Source organism: Triturus cristatus, chromosome 3_1 (genome assembly GCF_964204655.1).
Source record: "Triturus cristatus chromosome 3_1, aTriCri1.1, whole genome shotgun sequence".
Classification (NCBI taxonomy): Eukaryota; Metazoa; Chordata; class Amphibia; order Caudata; family Salamandridae; genus Triturus; species Triturus cristatus.
This window is the reverse complement of record NC_140583.1, coordinates 1,125,636,361-1,125,661,188: the sequence shown is the minus strand read 5'-3', so window position 1 is coordinate 1,125,661,188 and position 24,828 is coordinate 1,125,636,361. Positions and strand designations below refer to the sequence as shown.

The window sequence follows — 24,828 nt, the reverse complement described above, 5'->3', positions numbered from 1 at the left end:
TCAAGCCCAAACTACCAAGACAGTTCTTCCCAGTACAGGAAACAAACATACTGGGACAGGTTTCGGGGTAACACCCCTCATCAGCCAGGCTATCTTGAATTCAGTGGCAAAGTGAGCAAGGGACCCACATCTGGGCATACCCTGCCAACTTAGGGCGAACAAAGCAAACACAAGGAGATGATGGACAGAGCGCAGAAGCTTTTCAGACACTCACCCCAAGTCACAGATCTGGGTTGAATCCATCATCGTTCTTTAGCTCACTTCGCCACCCAAGTTTAGAACAAGCCATATGCAAATCAGTCTTGACCCTAAGCCTCATTGGAACAGTCCAGCACAAACTGCCAAGCCAGGTCTTCCCTGGACCAGAAACAAGCATCCTGGGACACCCCTCATCAGCCAGGCTAGCTTGAATCCAGTGGAAAAGCAAGCGAGTGACCCACATCTGGGCATACCCTGCAGGGCCAGACCGGTGGGTCGGAAGGGTGGGGGGCTGGTTTTGGAACAGGGAGACGTTTTTGGAGCAGCTCTGCAATTTCTGTCCCCTGTACAAAAAGCAGCAGCAATGTTTCCCACCAGCACGCCCCCTCCTTCCCAGCAGCGATCAGACTTCATTGCTAGGGACTGTTTGCCTTCCCAGTCCGGCCCTGATACCCAGCCAACTTAGGGCGAAAAAAGCAAACACAAGGAAATGATGAAGGGAGCGATGACACTTTTCCGACACTCACCCCCAGTTACAGATCTGGGTTGAATCCATCATCGTTCTTTAGCTCACTTCGCCACCCCAGTTCAGACACAGCTACATGCAAATCAGTCTTGACCCTGTGCCTCATGGGAACAGTCCAGCCCCATCTCATTACCACATGCCAGAATGACAAACTTACTTAGCTGTTGGTCCACTGAGACAGAAGCTTGGTATATGTATTGAGACCAAATGTGTGCCCAATGTGAGCTAAATCATCCTTTGGCTCTTAAATCCTTTTTTACTCAACTCAATGGGAGTGATTTCATCAACCTGAGAAATATGAACTGTTGAATCAGCTCTGTTGGAAAACTAGTCTGCCGTCTGTTGGATGCAAACACAGCACTATTGTAAACGGACAACCCTCCGAGACCTCTCACTACTTAAACGCTGATGAGTAAGAAATACATCTCAACAATCTGCTTTAATACATATTTTTTCAATCATGGTGTTTTCCTTCATCCCTAGAAGAATATTTCTGTTTTAATTATTCAATGCACACGCGTGCTTCTGACAAGGTAACTCTCTGCAATGTAAACTCTTTCAAAATAAGGTGTAGAAGAGTTTTTGAGAAGGTGGGTGTAGAAAAGAGTTAATTGCTGTTTGGGGTAGAAATGATTTCCAGTCACAACTCTGTCACCCAAAAAATCGAAAAAGTGTATTTGTCAGCATCTTAGTGTCTTTCATTTATTTCTAGAATATATTGCTGCAAGGCACACTTCTCATCTGCTGTAGTTGGTTGCAGCATAGCGCCCATGTTCCCGTGACTCAGAGATGTGCTCTAAAGAGCAGGGAAATTATGTTTTGATTCATCAGGAGAAGGGCTTTTGTGTCCATAACTTTCATCAGTGCTCCTTTATCGAAACATTAACTGCCGACCTTGTGAACAGTGATTCAGTCATGTCGGTCCCAGCTGTTTAATCAGAGAGATCTCAGGCAGCGGTGATCTTATCTGAGCATCCGTTTCACCTCATCAACTTTCCTTCAAAAAGGCAGTGGAAGCAGTTTGAAGTTCAACGACATGTTTCATATTTCTGTTCCGAGAACCCGAGACAGCAGTTCACAGCGCTCCTATTGTAAAAAGCCTGAAAAAAAGTCATTTTATGTCTTGTGGGGGTGTAAGAGTACACATCTCTTCTTGACCAGCGCTTGCCCGTTCAGCTGCAAAAAGGTGTTCGGACAAATTAGGTGACAAGACCTGAACTCTGTAATGCTGGTAGTGCACTGACTATTTGGAACAGCAAACCGAGGAAATTATGTTTTCTACATTTTTTCTTTCATTTATAATTTGTTGCCATTTCCTGCCTTGTATGATGATGGTCTGGATTGGAGCTACATTCAGTTGGTGGGAGCCGGGGGTAGGACAACAGAGCGAACACTACTCCTACCTTCCTTTTAATTACTTGAGTGCCCCTGCACGTATTTGTGGTTTTTTTCAAAGTGGTGCTTCCATGGGCCTGCACTCGCACAGCTATTGTGATTGACACCTCAGGACATGTGGGGCCTGCACCTTGGGAGTGTGAATGTAGCCAGGCCGGAATTTAGAGAGGATTCTAAACCGGAGGATCATGGTGCACGTCATGTGCTGTGGGAGCAGCAGCAGGGCTTTAAGTGGGAGTCCCTCATAGGGGCGTGGCCGTTGTAATTAAGGGCGTGGCTTAAAACACTTAAGCAAAAAATCTGTACTTAGCATAGTGTGCTGCCCCACTTGTATTTTGCTGCTTTCTGTCCAATCATCCAGATATATAACACAAGTAACATTACACCTACAACAAGCCAGGACTATTGGCTTTGTCAATGGTTGTAAATTGCATAAGATAAATAAGCAACAGCCATGACTTCGTTGTATATAATATTATCCCGTTCTTGTGGGCGAGGTTGTGCCTAAGGCGAGAGCTGCCGAATTTCGAGCTGAGGAAAGCAGGTTTGAGCCTGACATCGGCTCAACATCCTGTGATTCAAAACATGAATATGTCCTGGTGTAATGTAATTGGTGCTCGTGTTTGCTCCACGTTTACCCTATATAAATCTGAAAGATGAATCCCTTTGAAGGTCCATCAAAAGCAGCGAGGTTGGTACTATTGCAGAGTTAAGCTCTTTTTTCCCCACCCTGCAGGTAAAAATGGAGAGCCCGATAGGGACCCATTTCGGCACCTGCTTTTAAGAACGTGCTGAGCACCGGCAGGACCCGGCCCACTTAAAGCCCTGATCAGCAATGAATATAGGAGACAAGCTGTTTAAAAAACATCACTGTATGTATTGCAAGGGAAGTAGGATGGAAAACTATGCTTGGTGTGTGGAGCATGCGGAAGAGTACATATCTGACTGTGCGTGCCCCAGTGGAGGCGTCTGTGTTTGGGAGGAGGGTGTAGGCCATCCTATGTTATGTTATGTTATGTTATGTTAGTAAGACTTGTATAGCGTGCAGCTACCCTAGGGTGTCCCGGCGCTTGCTGCAGTCCTCCCAACAACCAAAACAGAAAGGAGAATCAGAAAAGCCATGTTTTGAGCGCTTTCCTAAATGACAGTAGATCCTTAGAGTTTCTCACACTAAAAGGAAGCTCATTCCAGGCCTTGGCTGCCCCTGCGACAAAGCTTCTACCACCCCATCTAGCTTTCTTTATGATGGGAAGTACAATTAGTTTTGCTCCTAGGGAGCGCAGAGATCTTGCCGGCACATACCACCAAAACTGTTGTTTCAGATGAAGTGGACCTGTGTCCTGAAGTGCACGGACACCTAAACAGAGAGATTTAAAAAGAATTCGCCTCTTTACCAGCAACCAATGAAGTTTTTTCATTGAGCCGGCAATAGAGGCAAATTTCTAAGTTCCTGTGAGCAGCCTAGGTGCTGAGTTCTGGAACATTTGAAGTTTTCTTAGATTACCCTCCTGCATGTTAAGATAAAGGCTATTACAGTAGTCAAGTCGTGGCATAATCAAGGCCGTAACCACTGTAAGCTTACAGTCTGCCGACAAAAGAGGTAACACCTTCCTTAGAGTCCTAAGGATATAAGAGGTGGCAGAGACCACAGCATTCACTTGATCATGCATGGTGAGATGTTCATCCAGTACTACACCCAAGTTCTTGACTTTTCTGGAAGGAACTGGAAGATTACCCATAGTCTCAGGCCACCAACTAGGAGTCCAAAGATTAGCATTATTACCAAATAACATCACCTCTGTCTTACCAGCATTAAGCTTTAAGCAATTTTGCGTCATCCAACCTCCCACTGCTCCCATGCAATCATGTAGCCTTTTCCCCGATACCCTCTCCTGGCCTGGTTGCAAAGAGATTACTATTTGAGTATCGTCGGCATATGATGTTAAACAGAAGCCGAAGGACTCAATCAGAGGGGCCAAAGAAGATACATAAACATTAAAGAGAGTGGGGCTCAAGGAGGAACCCTGCGGAACCCCACAAGGGAGGGAGAAAGGTTTGGAGACAAATTCACCCAAAGCGACTGTCTGACGTCTGTCGGAAAGGAAGGATTTAATGAGAGTCCATGCTTTATCCCTTACTCCGCAAGCCGACAAACGGTCCATCAGCACACCATTGTGGACCGTATCGAAGGCCGCGGAGAGATCAAGCAAAATCAGCACAGCCTTACCACCCTGGTCCAGCCCTCTCCTAATCTCATCCGTAGATTTAAGAAGGGCAGTCTTGGTGCTCTGCCCCTCTCTGAAACCAAACTGGGTGGGATCCAAAACATTGGCATCACGTAAGAAAACACTCAATTTGGTGTTCATGTATTTTTCCACCAATTTCGCGGGCAAAGGAAGGCGCGAAATAGGGCGAAAACCGCTTGGGTCATTAGTATCCAAACTAGGTTTTTTCAACAGTGGTAGCACCAAGGCTACCTTCCATGATTTAGGGAAAAGCCCTTCGGAAAACATAGCATTGAAGAGAGATGTCAAAGTCAAGGCTATGGGTTCAGAAGCCAGTTTTGCTATCGCTACTGGGCATGGATCATGAGGGGACCCTGATTTAGCAGATAGAAGAAGCTTAAGTGTATCTGAATAGGCTATTGGGGGAAAAATATCCAAACTATAAATTAATGCAGGGCAAACCTTAGATCCTAGGATATTACCCACAGGATCTTTAAAAGTATTGAAAATGGTTTCCACTTTGGGCTGGAAGAAAGTTGCGATTTCCGCGCAGAAGTCCCGACTAGTTGTAAAAAATGCAGGCAGTGGGTGTGCTAGCGTAGTAACTATTTTATATAGTTCCTTTGATGAGTTACTAGCTAGTTTGATCTGTTCGGCAAAAAACTCATGCTTGGTTTCAGCCAGCAGTTGTTTATAACACAAGATGCCTTGTTTGTAAATCGCTTTTACGGTTGGAAGATAATCCTTCCTCCAGGCCCGTTCAAGTTGTTTACATTTCGATTTTTGTAACTTCAATTCCTGCGAGTACAAAGGAGCCGTGGGCTGTATCCTTTTGGGGATAATTACTTTCTTAGGGGCAAGAGTAAGGCAGGCATCTTCTATCCATTCTGTATAATTGGAGGAGGCTTCTTCAACCTCCGGGGGCAGAGATCTCTGGGTAGATAATAACAGTTCCGTAAGATCTTTCCCTCCTACCTTATTCCACGCTCTAATGTCCTTATTCCTCCCCATGGAGAAGTCCCTGCCCTGACCTTTCTGGAAAATTAGCTCAAACCTAATGGCATAATGATCAGACCAAGATAAAGGGAGAATATCAGTGACAGAAAGGTATGGAGAGTTCGAAAAAATTCCATCCAATGTGTGTCCTGCCAGATGGGTAGAACCCTTTACCAATTGTTTAAGCTCTACACTACTCATTAGATCAAGAAATGGTTCTGTATCTTTGTCAGAATCGGCTTCTAAGTGGAAATTAAAATCACCCAGAATAGTATGCGAGTCCAAGGTCATGCCTGCCTTGAGAAGCACACCCACCTCCGCTAAAAACGGGTTCCTAGGACCCGGCGGTCTATACATGAGGATACCCCTAAACATGTGACAGTGATGAAGGCTAAAAGAGAAGGACATTGCTTCATAAGAAGTGTTGACAATTATGTCAAAAGTAGCTTTGATAGAGCTATCATAGATTACTGCCAGTCCTCCTCCTTTTCTAAACGGTCTACTTGCCGTATGGCATGAAAAACCAGGGGGTGTAGCTTTCACTAGATCTGGACCAGAAGCTTCATCTGTCCATGTTTCTGTTATAAACGCAATTTTAATATTGTTATCCTCTATTAGTGTTGCACATTCAGCACTATGTTTAACTAAAGAGCGTGCATTCACCAATAAACAGTTAAACGCAACAGCAGCCATATTTTTATTTTTGTTTAAACCTTTCTCGCGAGTCTCCCTTAAAACACTAGTGATACTTAATCCTGGCAAGATTGTTAAGCACGCGGGGCAAGGCCTTGGTATAGATCCCAGCACAGTCCGAGGTGTGATACATACGCAGCCAGATAACCTTGTACATCTATTCAGAGCTAAAAGTTGTTCGCTGGAATAACTAAGAAAAACTGGCTTGCCTATGGAAAATTGAGCAGGAGTTTTGGCGCAAGGCGCAGGCCGAGCGCGCACGGGCGCTGTCGGGATTGCCTTCGGCGCGCCTTCGGCGTGCCCGCGGCGCGCCCGCTGCTCGCGGGCGCACATGCGCCCTAAAATACAGTGATGGAAAGGGAGCTGGACCACCGACCAGCAATACCCCTAAGATGGCGGCCCCCAGGCCCTGCCGAGCCGACCCTTATGATCAGGTAAGAAGTGCAATAAGCAATAGTGTCCCAAACTTTAAATTTCGAAAATGCCTCCTGATAAAAAATAGCAGCAGAAACAGTATTTTAAAGCGAATTATAAAAGTAAATACCAAGCGCAGTAGTATCTCTCATCAGCGGCATCTTGTGCCTAGAGTTTGATGGGTGCATCTATGGGGCATTAACAGTGCACCGAGGTCTGACTAGAGATACTCACATGGATTAGGTATAGGAGTGATACTGGTGTATGGTAAGAACACCTCACACAAGGGAGTTCCTAGATTATGTATGTAAAAGCTGAAAGGCATCACTGCAGCATCCAGTATTGTGTTCACAGTGCAGCTCCATTGTAGCCAGCAGTATGTAAGTGTGCTCTGGCATAAAGTTGCCATGCTTAGCTAACCTTAATTCAGTGTTAACAAGGGAGCACTAGCACTCTCGGACACCAGGCCAAGACTCACAACCTCAAACTGTTAGACGATATCCTTGTCCCATGATGCAGATCTCCCCTATCCAGCATACACGTGCGGTTGATGCTTCCTGGGAGCCAAAGGGGACAGGTTAGCCAACAGACAAAGGTTAGCAGAGAGAAAGGTGCACTGGTGATGGAAACACCTTTCTAGGGAGTCTAGGCTGGGCCACGGTGGACAGACCAAGCGAGGTGCAATATGAAGAATGGTGGAGCATGAAGAAGCGCAGGGTTTGTAGAATCACCAGAAGCCCTGGGAAGTTGGCTCAAGGATGTCTGATGAAGGGTCAGGCATCTAGAGAATAGCTATCCGGAAGAGTCCACAAAAGGATGGATGATGCTGAGTGATAGCATGACTCTGTTTTGTCTGGGAAGAAAGCACAAGCTCCAAATCTTCCTGCATGGTATGCCTAGGGGGAACAACCTTTACAACGCAACTTTTACAACGCACTACCATTACAACGAAACTGTTACAACGCAAGTGGATTTACAACGCATGCCATTACAACGCAAGTCTTTACATCGACTTGCGCTAGATGGCGTGCTAACATTACAAATAGTGTAGTTTACTATCCCAACACCTTCCCTACTGTTAAGTGGACTGGAGTTGGAATAGTAAATTGCACTTTTCTAATGTTAGCACGCCATCTAGCGCAAGTCGATGTAAAGACTTGCGTTGTAATGGCATGCGTTGTAAATCCACTTGTGTTGTAACAGTTTCGTTGTAACAGCATGCGTTGTAACAGCACGCGTTGTATCGTCATACATCCGTATGCCTAGTGCTAGTAGTTTCTTTCACAAGAAAAGTCGTGCATCAAACAACAGTGGTGTAAGGTGCTTAGGGGTAAGGCTGCTGATCCTCAGAATCTGTGAAATAAATGCAGGCACCATTCTTTACCACAGTGGCCCGTGACCTTCACATGTCACACAGATGGTCAATTTATACAAATGTTTATGTTTAAGTTGACCCGGGAAAATGACCTTGGATTCACGATGTTTGTCATACAAGAAATGAAGTGACTTTCTGGGGAGACAGTGTGGGTGTTAACATGCAAAATTGTCATACCTAGCTCTGCCTGACAGGGCTGCTATTCTGGATAATCCGTGCTGTGAAGTTGTGGCACCCACTCTGATGCACATGGCAGGAGTAGACAAGGCTAAAGATGCAAAATAAAACAGGGGAAGAGTTAATGCTTCTTGCACTTGGATGAGGTGTTCCTGACAGGGTGCTTCCATCTGACACAATCCTGACAACAATTTACCCCCCCTTGCTGCCAAAACAATGTGGGTTACTGTACCCCTTTCGCCCCTGACTCAGGGCGTGTCTGACGATGGCCACATAGCAGCAGGGTGCAGATAGATAATCTAAATTGGGACCGTGTGTAGGAGGAACGCAAAATGGTGGCCTCCATGAAAGAGCTTTAGTGATATGCCAAAGCAACAGCATAGCCCTGCCAGAGGAGCTGGGGAGGCCCTTCTGGACTACCTACGAGCCTGGTAATAAAGGAGTGATGCCTTGTGAGTGCGAGCCATGGGGCTCCCTCTGTGGGCACGTTGTGCTCAATAGCAGAGGAGAAGGTGTGTAGGATGTATAACCCCTGCACTGGGCCAACTCCAAACCCTGCATGCGACCCACTTAATGGTTGAATTTAAAGCTCCCTCGAGCTAAACGGCTGACGAGTCAGGATCCCGCACCCGCGCGCCGTGAAAGGTATTTAACCTTGTATATTTGGCAGTCTACCGGCACCCCACATACAGACCTGCTCCCTGCTGACGAGAGGCAACTACCTCGAAACACGTGTCCAGGGATGGCATTTATTTAACACTCGTAGCAAAGGTGTACTCGCCGCTGCTACTTCATTGTCCAGAATCCTATGGGGCTACTTGCTAGTATGACGAGCGGTGTGCGACCCACTTAATGGTTGAATTTAAAGCTCCCTCGAGCTAAACGGCTGACGAGTCAGGATCCCGCACCCGCGCGCCGTGAAAGGTATTTAACCTTGTATATTTGGCAGTCTACCGGCACCCCACATACAGACCTGCTCCCTGCTGACGAGAGGCAACTACCTCGAAACACGTGTCCAGGGATGGCATTTATTTACCACTCGTAGCATAGGTGTACTCGCCGCTGCTACTTCATTGTCCAGAATCCTATGGGGCTACTTGCTAGTATGACGAGCGGTGTGCGACCCACTTAATGGTTGAATTTAAAGCTCCCTCGAGCTAAACGGCTGACGAGTCAGGATCCCGCACCCGCGCGCCGTGAAAGGTATTTTAACCTTGTATATTTGGCAGTCTACCGGCACCCCACATACAGACCTGCTCCCTGCTGACGACAGGCAACTACCTCGAAACACGTGTCCAGGGATGGCATTTATTTAACACTCGTAGCATAGGTGTACTCGCCGCTGCTACTTCATTGTCCAGAATCCTATGGGGCTACTTGCTAGTATGACGAGCGGTGTGCGACCCACTTAATAGTTGAATTTAAAGCTCCCTCGAGCTAAACGGCTGACGAGTCAGGATCCCGCACCCGCGCGCCGTGAAAGGTATTTAACCTTGTCTATTTGGCAGTCTACCGGCACCCCACATACAGACCTGCTCCCTGCTGACGAGAGGCAACTACCTCGAAACACGTGTCCAGGGATGGCATTTATTTAACACTCGTAGCATAGGTGTACTCGCCGCTGCTACTTCATTGTCCAGAATCCTATGGGGCTACTTGCTAGTATGACGAGCGGTGTGCGACCCACTTAATGGTTGAATTTAAAGCTCCCTCGAGCTAAACGGCTGACGAGTCAGGATCCCGCACCCGCGCGTCGTGAAAGGTATTTAACCTTGTATATTTGGCAGTCTACCGGCACCCCACATACAGACCTGCTCCCTGCTGACGAGAGGCAACTACCTCGAAACACGTGTCCAGGGATGGCATTTATTTAACACTCGTAGCATAGGTGTACTCGCCGCTGCTACTTCATTGTCCAGAATCCTATGGGGCTACTTGCTAGTATGACGAGCGGTGTGCGACCCACTTAATGGTTGAATTTAAAGCTCCCTCGAGCTAAACGGCTGACGAGTCAGGATCCCGCACCCGCGCGCTGTGAAAGGTATTTAACCTTGTATATTTGGCAGTCTACCGGCACCCCACATACAGACCTGCTCCCTGCTGACGAGAGGCAACTACCTCGAAACACGTGTCCAGGGATGGCATTTATTTAACACTCGTAGCATAGGTGTACTCGCCGCTGCTACTTCATTGTCCAGAATCCTATGGGGCTACTTGCTAGTATGACGAGCGGTGTGCGACCCACTTAATGGTTGAATTTAAAGCTCCCTCGAGCTAAACGGCTGACGAGTCAGGATCCCGCACCCGCGCGCCGTGAAAGGTATTTAACCTTGTATATTTGGCAGTCTACCAGCACCCCACATACAGACCTGCTCCCTGCTGACGAGAGGCAACTACCTCGAAACACGTGTCCAGGGATGGCATTTATTTAACACTCGTAGCATAGGTGTACTCGCCGCTGCTACTTCATTGTCCAGAATCCTATGGGGCTACTTGCTAATATGACGAGCAGTGTGCGACCCACTTAATGGTTGAATTTAAAGCTCCCTCGAGCTAAACGGCTGACGAGTCAGGATCCCGCACCCACGCGCCGTGAAAGGTATTTAACCTTGTATATTTGGCAGTCTACCGGCACCCCACATACAGACCTGCTCCCTGCTGACGAGAGGCAACTACCTCGAAACACGTGTCCAGGGATGGCATTTATTTAACACTCGTAGCATAGGTGTACTCGCCGCTGCTACTTCATTGTCCAGAATTCTATGGGGCTACTTGCTAGTATGACGAGCGGTGTGCGACCCACTTAATGGTAGCATGTGAACATTTGTTGGCACACCTTAGTGAAAGGTTTATTTATTTGCACTTATATGTTCAGCATTAATTATAGTTACCATTGTTGCATACCATGATGAATTTAGACATGAGGACAATGCAGTTGAATTGCTTCTTTTGTTTGTTTTTTGTAGCATGGATTAATTACCCCTGACGAAGGGTCTGGACTTGACCCGAAATGCATTGGGTTTTGATGAACTTATGTCAGCTACAGATGACGTTTATTTCTTCATAATATTTGGATTCTAACTGAACTTCATTGGCATGGATAAAATGCAATAAAAAGCTTTGAAATACTGAATATTGCACGAGCTTTGACAATTGAACTTACACATTGGTTTAAAGTGTTTAGCAACCCGTTTGCTGTGTTTACAGTGCTCACACCAGCAAGAAGGAGTTTCTCTTCATGCACTTTCGTTTATACCTGTAACCTTATACCTTGATAAATGTGCTAAACGCCCGTCTCCTTCATTTCATTTGCTCCCCTCTCAGCAAGAAGTCTCTAAACCTCCTTGATTGACCTTTATGTTCCTTTGCATTTATTATGTTTCATTTTACTGCATATTTATCCAATACCGTTTTCTATTATATAGCCTCAATCATTTGTTATTTCTTAAATCTCATGTTTATTTTCACAGTCATATTTTATTTCGTATCTCTTGCTACTGCTATGTTTTTGATTTTCTGCTGTATCGACACCTGTATTTGTTTTAATAAAATTCTTTTAAACTGAAAGAATGGCATTTGATTTAGTGGAGTGGGCCTGTTTATTCGAGGTGCTGGCTAGAATGGGCTTCGGCCGACCCTTCGTATGCTAGGTACAACTTTGATATGCTAGACCTGCTGGCACAAGTGATGGAGAATGCGGTACATCCCGGAATGTGGGCTTTAGCTTGGCACTCACCAGGGTTGCCTCTTGTCACCCATAATCTTTGCACTGGTGGTGGAGCCTTTGGAAGCCTGGGTCAGGCAGAATCCACTGGTCCACGGTCTGCAGTGGACTGACCAATGGGAGGATAAAATATCATCATATGTAGACGATGGCCTGCTTTATGTGATAGATCCTGAACATACTTTGAATGGGTTAATGCAGATCATTATCATATTCGGTCACTACTCAGGACATACAATAAACTTGCGAAAATCCCAAATATACAATCTACAGGGTAGGCTGCCCAAACTGCCCTACGACTGAGCAACGGAGATAGCAACCAAGAGTTTCCAAAAATCTGGGGCTTTATGTATTTATGGACCCTAAATTATTCTTCAATAGCAACTGGTTACCATCTGTAGAGAGGTTGAAACAAGATGTTTAACACTGGCGGCCCCTCCCACAATCGCTTTTAAGCAGAGCACCTCTTTTTGAGATGATGTCCCTACCCAGTTTCCACAAAGTCGCATAATACAAGCTATACCCTGTGCATAACTCATATTTCAATAAAATAAAAGGGGAGAAACAGGGTGTTGCTCTTGGATGCAAGCGAGGCACAGAGAGCACAGAACAAACTGACGAGGGGATAGTTGACGTGAACGGGCCATACACTATATTAAAAAATACTACTTGGCGGTGCAATTGTCAACCATCAAAGGTTGGGTCTGCTGCTCCTTAGAAAACCAGCCTTCTGGATGGACAGGCTAGTGATGCAGCTGGGGGGAAATCTTTAGGCTCTCAATGTTAGCCAGAAACCCTTTAATTTTCATGGACCAACAGTGACCGTGGTTTGACCCCTGGCACACAGCCACACGGGACTTGGGCTGGAATGGGAGGATCACGAAGGCTACTACCCTCTGGGACACAGCAGCAATGAGTACACTGGAACACCTACCAGGATTCAACAAATGGGACCTTATTGGTCTCTCCCGGGTGGTACACTTATGGGACCAGAAAGATGTTATCCCCATAACAGGCCTGCAGCATGACTACCCTCTGGCACCTGCTGAAACATATCGCTTCATATAAGTACGCCAAGCACTGAGGGCGACAATACTAAAAGGTGCGGGGCTCCTGGAGTGTTTGCCCCTAGAGGACAGACTGGTCCCACTGGAGGACAGTGTTTTTAGGTGCAGGAAATTAGCCCTTTTCCTTGTGGAGGGGGCGAGCGTTATGGTGGCTTGAAGGACATATTTACGATTTCAGATATTAAAGTGAGATATAGAACATGTTTAGGATATTTAAAAACCCTGAGCAGGAAACATGCTCTCGCTTCAACGTAACAAAGTAGGATTGCTTTTGAGAAAGGGGGGCTGCATCTAGGTAGCTCCCCTTGCTCAAAACCAATGCCGGCTCCCACAGGAGGCGGGGAGCTGGCAGAGACAGTGGGTGCATTGGGGCCCCCCCACAAACCCACACAAAGGGCTGGCCCTGGGGGATGGGGTTCCCAGGGCCAGGAGTGGCCTGTGAGGGGAGCCAGGGGGCCACCTGGTCCCCTTCCCTTTAGTTAAAACAAAAGAATGGCCGGGGCCCGGAGAATGGGGTCCCCGGGGCCGAAATCCGCCTGCGGAAGCTATAATTTTGATAATGGCCAGGCCTCGGGGGATGGGGTACCCGGGGCGAATAGTGGCCCAGGGAAGGGGGCTATGTGGCCCCCCTTCCCTGTCAACATTTAAAAAAAGAAGAGGCCATGCCCTGTGGGATGGGGTCCCTGGGCCAAAAGTGGCCCAGTGAAGGGGGGCCACGTGGCCCCCCTTCCCTGTCAACATTTAAAAAAAGAAGAGGCCATGCCCTGTGGGATGGGGTCCCTGGGCCAGAAGTGTCCCAGGGAAGGGGGGCCACGTGGCCCCCCTTCCCTGTCAACATTTAAAAAAAGAAGAGGCCATGCCCAGGGGGAAGGGGTCCCCGGAGCTGAAATCGGCCCCTCCCGTTTTTTCCCATTTATTTTTTTAAAAAAGGTGTCAGGCCCTGTGGTATGGAGTCCCCAGGGCCCCAATAAAATTAATAGAATGGAGTCACATAGCCCCCTTCTATCAAAAAAAAAAAGCTGGCATTTCACCAGAAGCCATGCCCCCCTCCCTGTACCACTCTGCAAACGCGCCTCCTGGCATGTTCTGAGTTGGGGGATTAAGTCCCCGTGAATACTGAGGGTCCCTGGGGGCCAACTAGCTCATCAGGTACCTTCAATAAGCGCCACACAGCTGGATTGCAGAGAGGTGTCCGATGCCACGCCCCTTTTTACACCACTTTGCCAACGCGTCTTTTGGCGCACGGCTGGTGGGGCGACGAGGTCCTCTTGTGTTCTGAGGACCTCAGGACACAAGTGGACTTCATCCCCCGAGCAGTCATGTCATTTGAGATGTCATCAGTGATGTTACTGACCATGTCATGAATGATGTAATATGTGACGTCATCAGCAATGCATTGCAGGGGCGTGAGTTATAGTTAGCTGAACTAACTATAACGGCCAAATTTCTCTGGTTTTGTACGAGTGAAATGTCTAACTAACTATAAAATCCCTGAAACCTGTGGTTTTTTCAGTGAATATCTAAGGGTTTTTAAATGCTAATTTCTAACTATAACATCCCTGAAACCTATAGTTTCTTCAGTGCAGTGAATATATATATATATATATATATATATATATATATATATATATATATATGTCATGTGAACAAGGCTTTTGACGAGCTGAAACGCATCATGGCGAAGAAGGAGTAAAACTTTATTTTTGAGCACTTACATTGGGTCTGTGTCCTGTTTTTGTTCGGCAGATTATCGTCACCGGGTTGGAAAAGAAGTAATATATAATATATATATATATATATATATATATATATATATATATATATATATATATATATATATATATATATATATATATATATATTCACTGAAAAAACCATGGGTTTCACACACGTTATAGTTAGGAATTAGCATTTAAAAAACCTTAGAAATTCAATGAAAAAACCAAAGGTTTCACACATGTTATAGTTAGCTGGACATTTCACTCGTAAAAAACCATTGAAATTCCCCCGTTATAGTTAGTTCAGCTAACTATAACTCGCGCGCCCGCAATGCACTACTGATGACGTCACATATTACATCACTCATGACATGGTCAGTGACATCACTCATGACATCACTGATGACATCTCAAATGACCTCACTGATGACATTATCCAGTGAATGTGTGTTTTTCTGAAAATTAAATATGTTTAATATATGTATATCTCAAGGTCGATGGAAGAATAAATGAGTATATAAGTGTCTAAATTGATGATTTGTTTTTGAAAAATTGATTGTGTAACTGACTGATTAAGTGTATCTTTATGAATACATGGCTAAGTGAGTAATGTTTAAATGTGTAAATACCTGTATCAGTCTCTCACTTTGTATATAAGTGGCTGCATGGGTTGGTGAGTAGCTACATGAGTGTCTATATAGGTTATTAGTTGGTTTTTTGAGTATCAGTATGAGTGTCTGAGTGTCTTCATGGTTCGGTGGGGGTTATTATGTAGTGCATAGGTGCATGAATGAGTGACTCACTGTTTGTATGTGTTGAAGACAGCATGTGTGTAGGACCGTATGGGTGGATGAGTGTGTGTATGGGTGTGTTAGTGAGTGAATGACTGTCTCAATAGTGTCTTTATGAGTAACTACATATGTTTTAAACTAGTATATATGACTATTGGTGTATATAAGTAAGTATATGTGCGAGTGAGAGATTGGAAGAGTGCCTGTATGAATAAGTATGTGGTTCTATAAGTGATTATTTAAAAGACTAAGTATGTGTAAGTTTCTGTAAAAGTAAGTGTGGTGGTGTGTGTATAACTGTATATGCAGGTAAATGGATGTTTGATTCTTTATTAGCATGAGTGACTATGTGTGAGTAACTCTATGAATGAGTGGGATTGTGTTACAGGATGTTTAGGTGTATGAGTACATATGATGTGTGAGTACATGTATGAGTGACTGTATAGGATTGTTGGTGGATGAGTGGATGTGTATGTGGATCTTAGAATTACTGAATAGGTTGTTGTAACTGTTATTGGTATGTCCATTTTTTTGAAAATTTCAGTCTCTATTTTTAAATGTGTGTATCAAAGGTTATATTAGGGTGAGAGGAGGTCTACCACTCTATCACAAGGATGATGTCATCAGTGATGTCATTTGAGATGTCATCAGTGATGTCATGAGTGATGTCACTGACCATGTCATGAGTGATGTAATATGTGACGTCATCAGTAGTGCATTGCGGGCGCGCGAGTTATAGTTAGCTGAACTAACTATAACGGGGGAATTTCAATGGTTTTTTACGAGTGAAATGTCCCGCTAACTATAACATGTGTGAAACCTTTGGTTTTTTCATTGAATTTCTAAGGTTTTTTAAATGCTAATTCCTAACTATAACGTGTGTGAAACCCATGGTTTTTTCAGTGAATTTCAAAGGTTTTTTAAATGCTAATTCCTAACTATAACGTGTGTGAAACCCATGGTTTTTTCAGTGAATTTGCAAGGTTTTTTAAATGCTAATTTTTTTTTTTTTCTTCTTTTTTTTTTACATATTTTTATTTTAATTTTCTATCCTTTTTTAAAGACTATGGTTAAATTGTAAAAATTCTACAATATGTTTTTATTTTACATTTTTTTTAAAATAAACAGGTAAAATTTATTAGCAATACATTTTTTCCTTTTTTTTAAAAAATTTTTTTTTAGTGCGCGTACGGTAAGCTTACGGTAAGCGTACGGTTTACGCAATGTCCGTAATTTATCTACGCTGTTTGCGTATAGTTACGCAATTTGCGTAGCCTCGCGTACTGCGCGTGGGGCGCGTACGCGTGTACGCTACACGCGCACGTTACGCGGAAGTGTTGGGGAGTGACTGTTATGCGCATGCGCGCGAGCACGTGTCTTTTTTACGCGCATGCGTACTTTTGCCGTAAGCGCACCGTAAGCGTACGGTGGGTCATGTGATCATGAAACACAACTTTTGATTGGTTGAAACTACTTTCAGTTCTAGAACTCTCCTACACCACACCCATTCCCCTCATTTCTGCTTGTGATCCCTTAGGAGAAGGAGCTGGGTTGTCTTTGTGATACGATGGCAGAACAGCAGAGCTCTTCTGAGAGTGAGGCTAGCAGCACTACCTTGAGGCAGAGAGCGAGGAAACAAAAGACCTCTTACGTATGGGAGTATTTTTCTTTTCCAGAAGGCCAGCAAAAGGTAAATGCACCCTTAGTGACTTGTAAGCTGTGTAAGCGTGTACTTTCAAGAGGGAATCCTGACAGGAAGTATTCCTTTGGGAATCACACCATGATGAGACACCTTAAGGATGTACACAGAAGGACACATGCTCGACTTACTGAAGGTAACCCTTCAGTAAATCAACCAAGCACATCCACAGCAGCTCAGCCTGGACCATCATCTGCAGTGCCGAGTCCTTCTTCTGCAGGTCAGGTGAGCCCTTCATCTGTGGGGGGAGCATCTCCTTTTTCTGGTCCTCTGGAAATTAACCCTCGGTTTGCGAGGGTTGAAGTACGGTGCGCCACTTGTCATGATCTAATTAGTTATAGGGAGACCAGTATTTCCCTAGTGAACAGTAAAATAGATCAGCACACTTGTCGTACCATCTAATATTCCCAATCTTTCTTTCCTCTGTCCCTGCATGAACACAACGGCTCTTTTAAGAGCCAACCTTACCTTTCATCTATTTTTTATATATGTTTTTAAAAACTTTTTTTTTTTTTTTTTTACCGTACGCGTACGGTACGCGTAATTTTTTTTTTTTTTTTAAAAAACACTAAAAATCAATTATCACATTACAAGGTCCTTGAGAGACTACAATTAAAAACTGAAAATGTGATTGTAGAGAAGTGGAAAAAAGGGACCATGATATTAGTGACTTACCATACCCACTCAAAAAAATATTTATTCATTTAAATTTTTTATTAATTGCTTTAAAAACGGTTCTAGTTTTCGAAAATTTTCTATCTCAATCTGAAAAAAAAGAAAAAAGTATTAATATTTAATAAAACATTTTATAATACAGTACACATATTTACATATTTTTCAAAAAATATTTTTGCCTTTTTTTTGCTGTTTTCAGAATATATTGCATTTCACTATAAATTGTGAAAGCAATTGCATTCATCATTTAACAGCAGGCAAAAAAAAAATTAACAATCTCAAAGATTGTTTTAAAAAAGCCCACAATCTCTTTTTGCATAAACATAACTTTATAGAAATGCATAATATTCTTAAAAAATATCATCTAATATCAATACTTATTTCTTTAAAATACCGTCTGATATTTTTGTTTCAGAAGTATAATCACAATAATATATCTCAAATAACTCCACAATACATCGGGTTCCATTTCCTTTAGGCCAAATAGTAATTTTAAAATTCTTTTTTGGTTAAATTTCCAATGGTAATCCAATAAAAATCTAAAGTTTAAATTGTACAGATCTCACCGATTCTCTGTAACATTTTGGTTTCCGAAAGATTTATTAATAATTAAATAAGTCCACAATAGAATTGTTTACCTTTCCGCATGGCCAAATAGTAATTTTAAAAATCTTTTTTGAAAAAATTTCCAATGGCAATCCAATAACATTCCAAAATTTAAATTGTGCAGATGTTACCGATTTTTTCTAAATTTTTGGTTTTCCAAAGTTTCCTTAAAAAATGGAAAAAGTCCACATTACAATTGGTTACCTTTCCATTAGGCCAAATGATAATTTGTTAAATCTTTTTATTTGTAAATTCCAAATGGTAATCCAATAAAATGGTAAAATTGTTTTGTCCAGATGTTGCCAAATCTCTCTAAAATTTAGGTTTCAGGAAGATTAGATAGGAATTTGCTAAATCAAAAGGCAAACGTTGCTTAAAAATCAATTGGGAATCATTACACAGTGTCCAGCCTTTTTCACATTTAAGATAAACTGTGTAATGACCAGAAGTTACAGTAGGTCCATCATGGAAAATTATTGCAACTGTTACAAAAGTTTTTCCTGAAATTGATAATTGCTGTCCTGTAAACTTCTTTATTAAAGTATCCAATTTTGAACCATCAGCTCTACATCGTTGCATCATTAAAATTACATACTGTCCGTATTCCTTTAAAATTAACGTTGAAAACATGTCAGATTTACACTCACCGCATTGCATGCTATGATTAGCATCTTTAACTAATTTAGCAAAAGTGACTGTTTTACTCTCTGGCAATGTTAAATAAATAAACCTTTCATTATCAACATTAGAGCCACATATATTATAACAGTTTTCACAACTATGTTCCCATTTATAAGAGAGACCAAATAAATTTTCAATGGGAACCCCTTCTTCTTCCAGTACCTGAAGAAAATACATCAAGAATTCCTGTGCGTCTTGCTGTACATTTTGAGAAAACTGTGTTCGTCCTGAACATACATCTAAAAGTTTTCTAATTTCAGTAGCACTTTCTATTTGAGTTTTATCATTACTCAGCTTTTCAAAAAGGAGACTCAGCACAGAACAGAATCTTTTTCCCTGATTTACTATTATCTGCTCTTGCAAACTTTCCAGATAAAATGCAACATTCAGCACTACATTAGCGTAGCAGTTGACACCAGAGCTATTTTCAAAATGACATCCTACAACCTGTTCTTCATTTTCCTTATTCTTTTTGCTTGCAATTACATCACTCCTCTTTTTTTTCCTCCTCTCTACATCTTCATTACAGATATTCTCATTTCTCCTTTTACGAGAAACTACACGTTTCTCCAACACAGGATACTGACCTAAATGAGGAGCATAGCTTCTTCTTAATCTATTATACTCCTTTACACAATTTGTATCAGCACTAACTTTTGAATCATCAAAGTCTATCATGAATAAACCTGATAATGTTTTCACTCGTGACAAAGCAACATATGCCATACCTTCTTTGAACACAGTTGAACCAATGTTCACAAATGCACAATCTACAGTCAATCCTTGAGACTTGTGAATAGTTACAGCATATGCTAGCGAAAACGGAAACTGCTTCCTACGTACATATAAGTCTTTCACAAGCATGAAACGAACTGAACAACGACAAATGTCTTTAACTTCTTCTATCTGATCAAATTTTATTTTTAAACATTCAATTCCATCTTTTTTCTGATAATTAATAAAACCCACAACTCTTCCCATAGCTCCATTAACTAAACCTTTTTCAACATCCAAATTTCTCCTTAAAAATACTCTACAGTTCATGCAAACATATAGATTTGTTTCTAATCCAGCTGTTAAATGTTCTTCTCTAGTGAATCCAATTTATTTTTCAGTGTGCCTGTTAATGTGACAGTAATTCTTCCATCCTCATTTTTGTCCACTGCTTCCAATTTCCTGATATCTTCCTTTTCCAATTTCAAAAGCTCCTCATTGAATATTGAGCATTCACGTAGAGTTGGCATTAAGCAGATGACACTTTTGTTTTCTGCAATGTTCTTGTATATCTTCTCTGCAACTATTTCTTCCTTTGGAAATAAATTATGTAGCAGCCGACTCTGTAATGCTTTTTTGCCAGCTTCAGTGAGTAGTCCAATTCTGATATCTTTCAGAATACTTCCATATTCTTCATCGTTTGCTTGCCTCATATTAGTAGTAAGTTCCTTGTACTCAAAGAAGGACCAAATATTTGTATTACCGATGCTTCCCAATGACTTCTTCGTGTCTTCATGTGTCACAGTATTAAACACTGGTTGTCCTTTAACTGGAGTAAGTTGCAAAAGATCTCCAAAAACTATGACGTGTTTTCCTCCAAATAACACGTCATAGTCTGTCTTCAGAATTTGCTGCATTCTTAAATGCACAAAGGCAAGCATTAAGTTTGATACCATGCTCACCTCATCAATAATGAGAACTTGCATCTTCTTCAATACTCTTGAAACTTCCAAGCATGCTTCTCCAGTTAGCTTGTTGTATTGTATTTTGTTCTCATGCTCCACTGGTAACATTAGCAAACGATGTAAAGTGATTCCTTTTATGTTATATGCTGCTAACCCAGTTGGAGCAGTAACCACACAAGACAAAGTAGAATCCGTTTTTTGCTGTAGGTAGCTTCTGATGACTTTTATTAGGAAACTTTTTCCAGTTCCAGCTTGTCCGCTTACATACATCCTGATTGGATGAAATGATGTGCATGAGCACTCTTTTTTTTCATGTAGAAATCCGTGATCAATTTTGTTTCTGATCTCTTCATAAATTTGTTGCTGCTCTTCGTTCAGTTGTCTTTCCAAATTTTGTAAGTCTATAAATTCTTCTTGAGCTTGATTCATAGCCGTTTCCACTTCATTCATGGCTATAGATGCTTCATTTTCAACGATTGGTTGTCCTAGGGGATCTTGACTGAGTGTTCCTGAACTTTGGCTGTCCTGAGAACTGTCTCTAGCTATTTCTGCTGCAATTGTAGTTTCCTGTTCAATTTCTTCATTTAACATTTGCAGATAAGTTGTGAATGTATTGCATTGTATGCTGTCTTTGCAAGCATTAAAAGAATCTTCATAGCTTTGAAATTCTCCCAGTAGTTCATCCTCTGTACGCCATGGTTTAAACAGCTGTAAAAGAGCCAAGTAGTAAAATTCCTTTTTGTCAGTAGTGTCGCAACTCAGCTTCCGGTGATTTATCAAACTTCCTTTTGTTTGCTTCACCAAACATCCTTCCTCACCAATGACTTTATATTTTCCATTGTTGATGTCTTCTGCGGCTTTCCGTGAATAAATGTAGTTCTGCAGCACTTCATAGAGACACATGTTCTCTAGATGAAGACTTCTCTTGGGATAATATGTGTCCAACATGTTTGATTTCAAAATATCTGTACTTTCTGGGTCATTCTCGGCCAAATATTCAATTTCTCCAACAGATTTCAGTACCCGATTTCTCATTGCTGCAAGGCCTAAACTTGCCCAAATTATTCTTCTTGATTTCGAGTAGAGACTTGCAGAAGATAACCTATCTGAACATTCGTAGGATCCAATTTCTCGATGCGATAACATCTTCAAACTGAAACTGTACAGCTTCTTACTGACAGTTTTCTCGTGAGAAATCTCTTCCCACATTTCCTTCAATTCTGTTTTTTCTGATTTCGTAATGTAAGACGTTACATATCGAGCAACAGCAATGGAATTGTCAGCTACATACTGTATATCCATGTTAGCGTTCCACATGGATAAAATCACTGGGTTGTAGTCATTTATATTTTTTGATTCTTCTTTTCTTTTAAGGTTGTAGGTATTCTTAGGTGATTTTCTTGTGATAGTATGTCTCACAGATGACATAAAACTGTTAACTCTTCCATTTGAAAGAACAGGTCTAGGAAATCCAAATCGACATTTAGTGTAGTATTTATCTTTGCTCTTGTATTTCCGTCGACAGTATTTTCCACACTGATGACTTTGGAAACGTAAAACTTGCTCCTTTAACTTTTTCTCTAATGTGCTTTTTGGTATAGCACATGTTGCATATTCTTCAATGTAAGATAACACTGCTTCATCAGTATCTGTTCCAAACTTTGGGGCATCCTTGATCCACAACAGCATATGAATATGAGGAGCACCTCTTGCCTGGTACTCTTTTCTCCAAAAGAAATCCACTACTTCTCCTAGAGGTGGATTTTTTTTATTGCAGATGAAGGACATCATAGCCTCAAATCTATGATTGAAATATCTGCAAACATTTACCGGATCCAATGAGCACAGTTCTCCTGCTGTCTTGTATTCGATGTTTTTAATGTTTGAATTTGCCTCTCGTAGAAAATCCAGTAAATCATCCCAAGCGTACTCGGCACAGCTTAGGGTAACGAACCATGTTGGTGTTCCTAAATTCCGTAACATGCATTTTAATTCACCATGGCGTCGGTACCAATATTCATTTGTCCCACGCTGACAAGCCATCAGATTGATCAGTTGTGTTTCCAAATGATCATCTCGGTGCTGCACTTTCTCCATAAAATCCTTAGCAGACACATTTTGCAAATGTACTCCACTTTTTAAAATGTGATTTACTGCATAAGACAATGCAGACAAGTCGCTTTCAAATAAAAGATGGAACAAATAAGGAATACTTTGTCGAAATCTGGGATCTTCAGCATATAGTCTTGTAGTCCGATACTCAGAAGCTGGAATCTGTTCCGGACGTTCATCGTATCGTCCTCCTTTTCCTTTAGGAAACAGCTGGGGAAAACATCGAGCTTCCAAGCTCTCCTCCCATACACTCACGGGAGTTCCTTTTGCTTTCTTCATCTGAAATAGATCAATATTGTCTCCCATAACTTCTTTTGAATGAAGAGGACGTATGCTAAAATGTTCATAAATTTCTTCTTCCTTTGACTTGTCCACTTTTTCAATTTGTCCAGTTGGTGTTTCTGTGTCTTCTTGTAAATCTTCTTCTTCTTCTTCTTCTATATAAATTGATTCATACCATTTGTTATTCCTTTTCAAATACAAATTTGCTCTTTGTACTTTCCGTACATCTACCAGCTCCTGCCAAATCTTCTTATTCTTTGTAGGTACACCATTAACCAGAATAATTAATGGTTCAGTTTCCAAAGTATCCGCATCAATAGTTTCCATATTTTTTTTCAAATCCAAGGGCAAATACACCACTCTACCTTTTAAACCTCTCAGTAAATCTGAAGGAGGTAATTTACCAGTTTTGGGCTCCATACGTACTATGGTCTGGAACGGATGAACACATTGAATGAGTATAGACTCATATGTATTTAATTCAGAAAGTTCAGCAGGAATAGCATCCAATTCTAAATTATTATGTACAGCTCTGGTCGGCATTCTATTTTCCTCTAACTTGTTGTGACAGTATTTACAAATACGCTGATCTTCACCCAATTCAAAACAATTTTCAAGAAATATATATGTGGCAAAATCCTTCCACTTATAATTATCTTCATTTTCACTCTTTCTGTAGAGATCAACATTCCTAGTTTGTTTTCTATAATGAGTTCTGCGGCAACAAATACAAGTAATATTTGGTCTTTCATTAGAGATTATTGCAAATTTTGTTATGTGATCATTAAATGTCTTACTTACAGAGGGTTCTACATTCTCTTCCACTTCTTCCTCATTTACTGTGTCCTTCTCTGCACTGTTTTGTTCAGGACCAAAGTAACAAAACTGAATTTCATCAACAACCTTCTCTACATCTGATACCGTTCCACGGAACAGAGCCCTATTCAATTCATCTAACTTTATTGCTGGACTTTTAGCAAAATACAACCGTCTCACAAACTTTCTCATTTCAGTATGATGAACAGCCAGCATCCTAAAATGATGGAAAACACTATTACACACTTTTCTAGATAGACAAGCCAGAGAATGACCCTGCAAACCAGTATTCTCTCTCACTCTGCATGGATCCAGACTTTGAAGCACCTTAATCTTCTGTTTTACACTTTTTTTACTATATTCTCTTAGAAACTCACGAAATTTATCAATAGATTCCTGACGCACAGTGCAAATACTACTACAATTCCAAGTGTACACTGGGGCTTTAGGACGTCTCCCCATAGCCTCATCCGCCATCACTTGTACCTCATCTCTTGGAACCATTATCTCCTTCTCCATTATGCAACCATTTTTCACTTCATAAGCACGACCTCTGGTGTCAACTGCATGCAGCAAACTATTACTTTGAAAATAACTCTCTTCATTAAAAAAAGGTTCACTACTTGAACTATGCATCCATTTTCCTAAAAACACTTTAGAAAAGTTTTTTCTGTTCACTACTCTTTTCCTTTTGCTATGTGATTTCAGTACATTAACCATTTTGTCTAATGTACGCATCCTATTCAAAATTAAAATGAATAGTTTCCTTTTTAATTCTAATGCCTTTGCTGCAATGGCTTCAATTTCTTTTTTTCTCTTATAAAACTTAGCCTTTTGCTTATATTTCTTCACATCCTTTATCAAATTGGACATAACTCTTCTCTGAAACATTTTTCTACGTATCTCTTTAAACGCTGTTTTTCTGTTTAAGTTAATCTTTTTAGTTGCAGAAGGTATATTTGCATTAACTAAATTCTCA

At 41.9% G+C, this 24,828-nt stretch overlaps 1 protein-coding gene across 8 annotated transcripts in view; it reads left to right on the top strand.

Moving 5' to 3' along the window:
• LOC146861614 (uncharacterized) overlaps positions 1–24,828 on the top strand; it is a 331,006-nt gene that overhangs the window by 169,536 nt on the left and 136,642 nt on the right. For 2 of the 8 annotated variants that reach the window (XR_014979286.1, XR_014979283.1), the window contains one exon: positions 10,966–11,523. The exons of the other annotated variants lie outside the window; for them this stretch is intronic. The gene's annotated coding sequence lies outside the window, so the exon portion shown is untranslated. Of the gene's footprint in view, positions 1–10,965; positions 11,524–24,828 lie in introns of those variants that run through there. 8 annotated transcript variants of the gene reach the window in all.